General features: G+C 36.0%; 1 protein-coding gene across 2 annotated transcripts in view; it reads left to right on the forward strand.

Annotated features, from left to right (window-relative positions):
• Window positions 1–12,088, forward strand: part of Adck5 (aarF domain containing kinase 5) — a 458,263-nt gene that overhangs the window by 250,990 nt on the left and 195,185 nt on the right. The window lies entirely within an intron of this gene.

A 12,088-nucleotide genomic window follows, 5' to 3' on the forward strand; every position in this document is an offset into this window, starting at 1 on the left:
CAGATGCCTGCATATGTCTCAAGGTGATGGTGGATTGGTTACCACTTGGGTTAGTAGCTTCTGCTGAACTTTCTGCCATGGTTTTCACAGTTGTAAAACCATTTATTGGGGCTAGCGATGTTTTATATCAACTTAGCCAACATTGTGAGCCTTCAAGAGAATTTGATAAGAATTTAATAATAATAATAATAATAATAATAATAATAATAATAATAATAATAATAATAATAATAATAATAATAATAATAATAATAATAATAAATGCTCATGCACCCATAAGCAGTCCTTCAGGAAAAGTGCAAGAAAGATAAAATTGAAACAGCACATGGGACAATCTCACAGGTATCCTTTTTTTAATATTTTGGAGAAATAATTGTTCCTTCGGTATTAGACAGCTTGGCCAATACAGAAAAGGCCTCAAAACTTCAGAGGGCATTTAGACTAACATGGGATCACTACAATAAACAAGTAATGTCACATAATGCAAAATTGAAACATCACAAAACAGTTGTCCTAATTGAAGCTCTATGAAGACTGGGTTAGGGAATTTTTATTGTAATGGTAGGCCCGCCTGCCTACCATGAGTCACAATCAAGTTGGGGAGTTTTTATTATAAAGTCTCTCATAGTGCATTGGCACTGCCGGTAGCTTCAAGTAGCCTATGCAGTGGCCTCCACGGTATGCACTAGCCATGCGACTTGGTAGGTGCGCTAGGTACCAACTGACGAGCCTAACCTAGAACACAATGGCAAAACGCTGGCAACCAGGAGTGAGTTAGTTGGAAAATTTATTAATGTCCAATAACGGACCAGTTATATTGGTGTCACTCTCAATCAATCAATCAATCAATCAATCAATCAATCAATCAATCAATCAATCAATCAATCAATCAATCAATCAATCAATCAATCAATCAATCACTACTGATCTACATTTAGGGCAGTCGCCCAGGTGGCAGATTCCCTATCTGTTGTTTTCCTTATCATAGTCTCATCATAGTCGGTACAGTAAAACTTAATAAAACATTAATGATCAGAAATTGTATTCTCTATAATTTTTGTTATGTAGTACTTTTTGATAGGACCAATAACATAGGTATTTAAAAATGCAATTTTAGGCTCTTTCCCCTGAACTACAATTTCATCCAGGGTGTATAAAATTGTTTGTAGCTTAGACTGTAGTTTCTTATTCCCCAACTCTATATACCAATTTTCATTAAATTCTGTTAACCCATTTTCTCGTGGCTCAGCATTGATATGAACTTAGCAACAAAAATACAAATTCATTGTATCATTGCCAGTACGGTAAAAATGTATAAGACATAAATGATCGGAAATTTAATTCTATATAACTTTATTTATGTAGTTTTTATCGATAGGACCACTAATAATATAAACATTTGAGAATAACATTTTAGGCCTTCCCCTAAACTACCGTTTCACTCAGCATGAATAAAATGATTTATAGCCTAGATTGTAGTGGCTTATCCTTCGACTTTACATATCGATTTTCATCAAATTCTCTTCAGCTGTTTTCTTGTGATGCGTGTACATACATACATACCTACCGTAAAATGGGGTAACTTCGGCCACTTTTTCGTATATTTTTTAAAATAAAATGTGAAATATTCCCTCTAATTTCCTGAAAAATATAATATAAATTCTGCCATGTTTGTTCTTCATTTTTAAATATGAACTTAATTCTAATTGTTATTCAGTAATGAATAATGATTATTGAAAGAGTGGCCGGAGTTACCCCATGTTTTGGGGTAACTTCGGCTGCCATAAAAATAACTCAAGAAACGAAGTTTTCTTTGATGTAGTGTTACTTCGGCCACCGTGAATGCTTTTGAAAAACCTGCAAAATGCCCAGTATCAAGAATCACAAACAAATTAAAACGATTTATGGTAAAACAGATGTATAGTGAGCAAATTCACTTTTTCCCCAAAGAAGAAACTATTTTACTTAGCGTAAGTGTACAAGCATTGTATGATATTACAAATTACATGTTGCATTGCATAAATATTTGTAATGGTACAAATGATAATAAATAAATAAATAAAAGGTACGGAAATCATAAAGCCCAATTGTATAGAGAGAAAAAGCGATCAGAAAAGAAGCTATCTTGTAGACTGTCCTCATGATACACTGTCTTCTAAATTAGAAAATATATGGACCGTCATCAAGTTCTTAAATGTGTATCGTCCATGTCAACTGATATCCGTCTATTTATCATTGAAAATGGAAACTGTCTTTCCCCTCCCTGTTGGGATAAACTTCCCCGTTTATTGTTATTGTGCCTTTATTAATCTCTTCTAAAGCATTCAAATCAAATCAAAATCTCTTTATTTACAAATTAGGTGTCTACCTCGGTGGCAAATGGTACACTAAAGTACATTATTGTCAAGCACTAAATATTAAATTAACAAGAGAAGAAAATTTTCCTATAATACAATATTATTCAATTTACGCTAACACTTTTTTCTATTAAACACACAAGAAATTTATATTGTTTACAAAATTCTACTTATAATATCTCCGGTACTACTTACAAATATAGTCAACTGATATACAGTATGTGGAATTACTTCAAATGATACTATACAACTGGTATAAGATTAAAATTTACATTGCATTTATTTACTTTTTTTTTTTTTTTTACCCATTCTGGAACCTAAGTAGCATAACGACCTGCTGCATCTTAACCAGAGCCCATTTTGCCACCACTTTTCAGAGTTCCTGATGGGCCTTCACAGCTATCGTAGCGGTCCCAGGGCCCTCGAAGTCCCCACTGTACTTCACCCCTACAGGCAGTCCCCTACTTTGACTGTAAACAGGATTGTAACTACAATATCCGCGGCCGCGTAATGTTTTCCTGTACATTCTTGTCATGGCCGAAGTTACCCCGGAAGAGGACAACTTTTAAAACAAAACTATTCCCTGAAAAACCTATTTGAATAAAATGCATCAAATTGTGTTGATCAGTTACCAGACCAACGTACATTTTGACCCCATAAACCACCGGAATGGAGAATCAAATGCTGGGGATAGAGAGCAGTTTGTTTTATGCTGTTACCAGAGAAGATAATAGTCGGGGCTGCAAAAAAAATCGATTGACTCAACAATGAGCCCGCCAATGTTAATTGGACTACTGAGTGTTGATAGAGCATTCTATTGTATGTGCATTTTAGTTGTTGCAAGTAGTTCATCTTTTCCAATATAGGAGGCAGGAGAAAATAAGTGTTGCTATTCGTCAGTGGTCGAAGTTACGCTGTATGGCCGAAGTTACCCCATTTTACGGTACGTACAAAATGCCATGAGAGGTTTTGGGATTGCCTATTACTGTTTTGGTCCTAATATAAGACTGGGAATTTCACGTTTCTGTTGTTAAAATGTTATAAAAACCGCAGTCGTTTTATTTGCGCACGTTACATTTAAAAACTTTGTATCTCGCACTCATACCGACTTGTACAGCGAGAGCGCTTTCCAGCTGAGTTCAAGGTCACAAATAATCGTAATTTTGGAAGTGTTAATGATATTTTTTCTCTTTCCAATTTGATTGTAGTAATGGACAGAGGTCGTCCAAGGACTGGACATACTCCGTAATCAGAGGATGACATTCTTTGAGCCGTTCACCTATCACTTCGGCAAAGTACCCGTGATATTGCAAGGCAGTTCCTGGTATCTCAAACACTGGTTGTTGATGTGTTGCACAACGAAAAACTGCATCTATATCATTACACATTAACTCAACACCAGTGGCCAGAAGACTGCATTCAATGAGTACAGGTCTGTGAATGGCTTTTGCAACAAGTTGAAGATAACAAACATTTTATAAAGAATGTGTTATGGAGTGACAAATGTAGCTTCACTCAGAAAGGTATTTTCAACCATCACAACAGCCATTATTGGTCTAACCACAACCCAATTGTCACCCGTGAACGTGGCTTTCAGGCACGATTTGGCATAAACCTGTGGGCTGGAATCGTGGGAGGAGTGCTTTTAGGCCCTTACCTATTGCCGGACAAGTTGAATACGCCCCGCTGTCATACATTTCTGGGCAATACTTTGCCTGACGCTTTAGAAAATGTTCCACTTGGTGTTCGGCGACAGCTATGGTTTCAGCATGATGGTGCACAGCCACACTTTGGAATGACTGAGCGTAACTGGTTAAATGAAGTGTTTCCAGGGAAATGGATTGGTCGTGGAGGCGCATTGTTCTGGCCTCCATGTTCCCCGGACCTTAATCCACTATATTTTTATTTGTGGGGACACTTAAAGAAACACTTTTATAGCACTCTACCCATGGATGTACAAGACCTAATAGCTCACATGTATGCTGCATCGGCAATGGTGGATGCAGGTATGTATGGCTCCAGCGAGTGGTGAAGTGATTGCAAATGCAAGGTGATTGCTTTGAACATCTGCTGTGAAGTGAATATTGCTTGTAAGTGTATGTACCGAGCTCGATAGCTGCAGTTGCTTAAGTGCGGCCAGTATCCAGTATTCGGGAGATAGTAGATTCGAACCCCACTATCGGCAGCCCTGAAATGGTTTTCCGTGGTTTCTCATTTTCACACCAGGCAAATGCTGGGGCTGTAACTTAATTAAGGCCACGGCCGATTCCTTCCCACTCCTAGCCCTATCCCGTCCCATCGTCGCCATAAAACCTATCTGAGTCGGTGCGACGTAAAGCAACTAGCAAAAAAAAAAAAAAAAAGTGTCTGTACCGGCTCTGAGAAGATAAGACTGGACGACACATGTACACTATGGAATTATTGTGCGTAGCATAATGGGCAATCCATTGTATCCTACCTACTGTACTGTATTGTGTTTCCTTGTACTGCATTGGATAGAGATGATGTTACTGTATCTACTATTATGTTCTATGTATTGGCTTTACTTGTGCCATGGACAGAACAAAGTGGTCGTTTACATCTGTAAGAATTTCATGTTATGTTTGATTGTTTAAATAAAGGTAACTATAATGGTAAGACAGAACATAGTGTATTGCATAGTGGAGGGTTACAATATATACAGTTTGATACATTAACTGAAAAAAAATTGTCACAAACGCGACTCGAACATCGGCGCGTCTGCACAACCGGCATTTATGACATTACCTCGTCTCACTGAGCTAATGAGACAGCTCCGGCAGAATGCCAAGTTCATGCGACTTGTGCTTGGTCATGCTGCACGCCATTAAAGCATTGCCAGAGCCTCGTTTCTTAACCCAAATTTACTTTTGTCGGGAATTTCGACGAGGAACCGCATTGCAGGTTATAAATTTCATTTGTTTGTCCGTATTAAAAATCTACCTGTGATAAAAATTCTTATAATTTTGTTAAATACCACCTATTCAATACAATAATAAGGTAATAAGAACTTACATATTTATTAAATTGTTAATATGGTACATGTTTTGCTCCTTTTTGTGAGCATCATCAGCCAATTATAATTTACTTAAGGTTATATAAGATTGTGAATCTATTCTATTGGATTAAAATATGCTTTGTAAACCTGATTGACAAATCTTATAATATTTTACAAGTCATATAACAAATAAAATAATGTTTTTAAGTTAAAACACATTTGTCTAAAATCTATCTAAGTCTAAAATTTATTGACAAAACTCATCTGGTGAACATCCTTTTAAAATCATTTTTAAAACCTTTTGAGATCTGGCTAATTGTATTGATTCAATGTTGCTTGACTGTCGTTGAAATTTCGTTAGCTATATTAACAATTTTCTACAGTTGATAATTGCCTATGTTATGAACATTTAAATTATTCTTGATGTTACTGGAGTAACGTTTGTACAAAATGTGTTGGCATTAATCCTATGTTGTCAATACGAGAGTGTAGTTTATGAACAAACTTGTTGGTGAAATGGAACTTTGTAATGTGAGGTAGAATTTGAATGGACCTCGTATGTTCCCAAATTGGGCTTGTTGGTATATCTGTAATAAAGATAAAAATATGTTGATGGTTTTGATTATAATTCTGTATAAACTTCTTATCGATAGAATTGTCGCTTTTCTTGCTGCTGCATAATTGTCCAGTGTTACTCACAGCCTCTTGAGAACTACTTGTTCTGTTTGCACTCCTTGTATTATATGAGTGAGTGTGGATGAGTTTGCATTTTTGCAGGGAGTGGGAAGGGGAAATGGAGGTGGATGGTGCATTGATGACTGTAGTAGATTGTGGTGGGGACTGCCTAGGAGAAGTAAGGGGAGGAGTTGAGTTTGTATGCGTCAGTAAGCCATTAACTTTTGTCGGATTAAAATGTTTATAGAATTCAATTATATCAGATTTAAGCATTTGTATTAATTCTGGTAATTTTACTAAGATGGGGTTCTTTAATTCTATTTCATCGTTTAGGTTTTTATTCTTGTTGTATTGCTGATGTAAATAAATGTATATATTTTTTCAATTCTGTCATTTCTTTTCCCTTTTTTACTCTTCTTAGAATTCTTAAATCCCTTTCAGTAGTTGTAAAACTGTGTCCCGTTTCTTGCATGTGTGCGCCCATTGCAGAATGTTTCTAGTGTTCGCTGCATTTACATGTTCAAGATATCTTATCATAAAGCTCCGGCCAGTTTGGCCAACATACGAATAATTGCAATCTACACATGCAAGCCTATATATTCCAGATCCTTGATATATTGCTATTTATATTATCTTTATTGTGATTGAAGAAAATGTTTTGGTTCATGTTTTGGGTTTTGAAGGCAATGTTAATATCTCATTTTTTGATGGTATTAGTGACTTGGTATATAGCTGGGTTAGTAAATGTAAAAGTTTCAAATTTGGATTTCTTATTTTTATCTGGTATGAGATTTGTGGCCAATTTTATTTTCACCTTGTTAATGATCTTGTTAATCATCTCTATTTTATAACCATTATTCAGTGCCAGGTCCTTTATAAAATTAAGTTATTTCTTTAAACTCTTACTTGTTAGTGGAATCTTTAGGGCTCTATAAACCAAACTTTAAAATGTTTCCTGTTTGTGAGAATTAGGGTGGAGTGATTTGTTCTTAATCATTATTGGAGTAAACATCGGTTTTCTATAAATCTAGAAATCAAATTTATTTCCTGCTCTCTTTACATTTATATCTAGAAAATTTAGCGAATTGTTGCTTTCATCTTCTTTAGTGAATTTTATGTTACTGTCTAATTTATTTAAAAAATACAAAATATTATCACTATTATTTAGTTTACTGTCTATTATAACAAACGTGTCATCCACGTATCTCAGCCAAAGGTTTAGTACTTTTATGTTATTCAAAAATTTAACGTGTTCTAAATGATCCATATAAATGTTAGCTAATATACCTGATGTAGGGTCGCCCATTCCCAAGCACATTTGATGATATATATTTTGGTTAAATGTTAAGTAATTATTATTTAAAATAAATCTCAATACATTAATGAATTCTTCTATTTCACACCTACTTAATTTGCTGTGATTGAATAAATTGAGTTTGATTATATAATGGTTTCATTAATCAGTATGCAAGGGTACTGGTTAGTTACATCACAGCAAATAAAGTAGGAGTGAAATAGAAGAATTCATTAATGTATTGAGATTTGTTTTAAATAATAATTACTTTACATTTAACCAAAAGATATATCATCAAATGTGCTTGGGAATGGGCGACCCTGCATCAGGTATATGAGAACACATTTATATGGATCATTTAGAACATGTTAAAAATTTTAAATAACATAGAAGGACTAAACCTTTGGCTGAGATACGTGGATGACAACGTTTGTTATAATAGACAGTAAACTGAACAATAGTGATAATATTTTGTATTTTTAAAATAAATTAGACAGTAACATAAAATTCACTAAAGAAGAATAAAGCAACAATTCGCTAAATTTTCTAGATATAAATGTAAAGAGAGCAGGAAATAAATTTGATTTCTAGATTAATAGAAAACCAATGTTTTCTCCAATAACGATTAAGAACAATCTTAAATCCCTTTCAGTAGTTGTAAAACTGTGTCCTGTTTCTTGCATGTGTGCACCTATTGCAGAATGTTTCATATTCTCACAAACAGGCAGCTATTTAAGTTTGGTTTATAGAGCCCTAAAAATTCCACTAACAAGTAAGAGTTTAAAGAAATAACTTAATTTTATAAAGGACCTGGCACTGAATAATAGTTATAAAATAGAGATGGTTAACAAGATCATTAACAAGGTGAAAATAAAATGGACCACAAACCTCATACCAGATAAAAATAAGAAATCCAAGTTCGCAACTTTTACATTTACTATCCCAGTTACATACCAAGTCACTAATACCATCAAAAAATGAGATATTAACATTGCCTTCAAAACCCAAAACACGAACCAAAATATTCTCTTCAATCACAATAAAATTAATATAAATAACAATCAATATCAAGGATTTGGAATATATAGGCTTGCATGTGCTGATTGCATTATTCGTATGTTGGCCAAACTGGCCGGAACTTTATGATAAGGTATCTCGAGCATGTAAATGCAGCAAAACATAAGAAACATTCTGCAATAGGCGCACACATGCAAGAAACAGGACACAGTTTTACAACTACTGAAAGGGATTTAAGAAATCTAAGAAAAAGGGAAAGGAAATGACAGAATTGGAAAATATATACATTTATTTACATCGGCAATACAACAAGAATAAAAACCTAAACAATGAAATAGAAATAAAGAACCCCATCTTAATACAATTACCAGAATTAATACAAATGCTTAAATCTGATATAATTAAATTCTATAAACATTTTAATCCGACAAAAGTTAATGGCGTATTGACGCAAACAAACTCAACTCCTCTCCTTACTTCTCCTAGGCAGTCCCTTCCACAATCTACTACAGCCATCAATGCACTACCCACCTCCATTTCCCTTTCCCACTCCCTGCAAAAACGCAAACTCATCCACACTCACTCATATAATACAAGGAGTGCAAACAGAACAACAAGTAGTTCTCAAGAGACTGTGAGTAACACTAGACAATTACGCAGCAGCAAGAAAAGTAAGTGACAATTCTGTCGATAAGAAGTTTATACAGAATTATAATCAAAACCATCAACATATTTTTATCTTTATTACATTTATACCAACAAGCCCAATTCGGGAACATACGAGGTCCATTCAAATTCTACCTCAAATTAGAAAGATCCATTTCATCAACAAGTTTGTTCATAAACTACACTCTCGTATTGACAACATAGGATTAATGCCAACACATTTTGTACAAACGTTACTCCAGTAACATCGAGAACAATTTAAATGTTCATAACACAGGCAGTTATCAACTGTAGAAAATGTTAATATAGTTAACGAAATTTCAATGACAGTCAAGCAACATTGAATCAATACAATTAGCCAGATCTCAAAAGGTTTTAAAAATTATTTTTAAAGGATGTTCACCAGATGAGTATTTTCAATAAATTTTAGACTTAAATAGATTTTAGACAAATGTGCTTTAACTTAAAAACATGATTTTATTTGTATATTACTTGTAAAATATTATAAGATTTGTCAATCAGGTTTACAAAGCATATTTTAATCCAATAGAATAGATTCACGATCTTATATAACCTTATTGGTTGATGATACTCACAAAAAGGAGCGAAACATGTACCATATTAACAATTTAATAAATATGTAAGTTCTTATTACCTTATTATTGTATTGAATAGGTGGTATTTAACAAAACTATGAGAATTTTTATCATAATAATTTCGTGTGGCTATTTATAGCCGAATGCAGCCCTTGTAAGGCAGACCCTCCGATGAGGGTGGGCGGCATCTGCCATGTGTAGGTAACTGCGTGTTGTTGTGGTGGAGGATAGTGTTAAGTGTGGTGTGTGAGTTGCAGGGATGTTGGGGACAGCACAAACACCCAGCCCCCGGGCCATTGGAATTAACCAATTAAGATTAAAATCCCCGACCCGGCTGGGAATTGAACCCGGGACCCTCTGAACCGAAGGCCAGTATGCTGACCATTCAGCCAACGAGTCGGACAATTTTTATCATGAGGAACCGTATGCCGACCTCCACGTGCAAAAGTTTTTGTTCACCCTGTATGTAGATATCATCATCATCATCATCATCATCATCATCATCATCATCATCATCATCATCATCACAATCATCATCATCATTTCTCTTTATCCAGCTGTAGCTGGGTAGTGGCAGATATGGTTCCTCTCCACTTTCCTCGGTCTTTCCACCACTCCTCCTCCAACACTGTGTCCCAGTCCAGGTTTCTTTCTATAATACAAATGGCACTAGGAAAGTTTTGCAGTACGCAAAAACAGTTGGCTGGACACCCCTGTTATGGTGAGGGGTGAAAACTGGTCTAGAAGACGGCAAGGCACAACCTTCACACCAGTTGTTACCAAGCAGTGGGATTGAAAGCAAGTTAAGATGTCAGTGTGGTCTAAAGGTGCGCGCAGTTATCTGCTACAATATTTCTCCTGGATTAACAGTTGACCAATGCTTGGAGGAAATGACTCCTGTGCTGGAGAAAGACTGTCCACATCGGACAACAATTTTCCGCTGGTACAAAGAGTTCCAGAGGAGAAATTTTCGGGTTGAAGATGATCCTCATACTGGGCGACCGTCTGAATCAGTGACTGAGGACAACATTAAAGCTGTGAGGAAAATATTGCAGCAAGAGAGGTGGTTGACATATCGGCAGGTAGAAGAGACACTCCACATCCCTGCACTGGCAATTCATTCAATTCTACACGACCATCTCCATGTTAGAAAGGTTTGTTTCTTTTGGGTGCCCCATTCACTTTCAGAGGAACAAACGGCACATCGAGTGAAATGGTGCCCAAAATGCTAAAACAGTTTGAAAACAGGATTTTGCATAACATCAATAGCATCGTTATAGGTGATGAAACTTGGATTTGTTATTACGATGTCCCATCAAAATCCCAGAACAAAGTGTGGCTGTTTGAAGATGAGGGTACTCCTATGACTGTGCGAAAGTCAAGGTCAGTAAAGAAAAGGATGATTGCAGCATTCTTCACTAAACGGGCCATCCTGACTCAGGTTGTGCTAGAAACACAAAGGACAGTTACTGCGAAGTGGTACAGTGAGACTTGTCTGCCTCAGGTCATCCAGGCTCTTATGCAGCTGCATCCAAGGGCACGGCTCAACACTTGGCTCTTGCATCACGACAGTGCTCCAGCACATCATGCTAATGTAACAATGGATTTTCTTGCCAGATCAGGGTTGAGTGTGCTTGATCACCCTCCATACAGTCCTGATCTTGCCCCATGTGACTTCACACTCTTCCCAGAAGTGAAGATGAAGCTGAAAGGGTGGCGTTTTGAGGAGCTTCTGGCAGCATGGGATCGAGAGTGTGAAGATGTAAGCGAAGAAAAATGACAAAGTTGGTTCAGTGATTGGTTTCGATGTATGGAGAGGTGTATTGAGTGTGGTGGAAATTATTTTGAAAAAGTCTAAAACGTTCACTCACATTGCAAAACTTTGTACTGTGTAGGATTGTGTTCTTCCATCTCAATAGTGGCCGTCCACGGCCTCTCCTTCCTTGCATTTTCATTTCCATCACCTTTTTGGCATTCTTTCATCACTCATTCGCTTTATGGGCCCAAATTTTCTTAGTCGGCTCTTCTCTATTCTATCATTCATTTTTTCGACTCCAATTTCTTCCCAGATTTTCTCATTCCCTATTTTGTCTCTTCTACTCTTTTGTATTATACTCCTCAAAAACATTTTAGCTGCATGTATTCGACTCTCATCCTTCTTTGTCATTGTCCAAGTTTCTGCTCCGTAAGTTGTTATGGGTACGATATAGATAATAAATTCCTAAAATAGGGGAATAAATTGATTGGAGGAACAAGAGGGAACCTGAATGAATTGATCATCGGGAAGACATCATGAGAAATAGCAAATACCTCAGGACGTTCATAAATAAACACATATTTATGGTGATAGCTAGCCGCAGGACTAGTACAAAGTGGTCAGAAGAATGGAAGAGGCAACACAGTGAGTTAATGAAGAGATTTTGGAAGAATAGGAAGGCAAAAGTCATCAAACCAATGAACAACTTCA

The sequence above is a fragment of the Anabrus simplex genome, chromosome 1 (genome assembly GCF_040414725.1).
Source record: "Anabrus simplex isolate iqAnaSimp1 chromosome 1, ASM4041472v1, whole genome shotgun sequence".
NCBI classification, from domain to species: domain Eukaryota; kingdom Metazoa; phylum Arthropoda; class Insecta; order Orthoptera; family Tettigoniidae; genus Anabrus; species Anabrus simplex.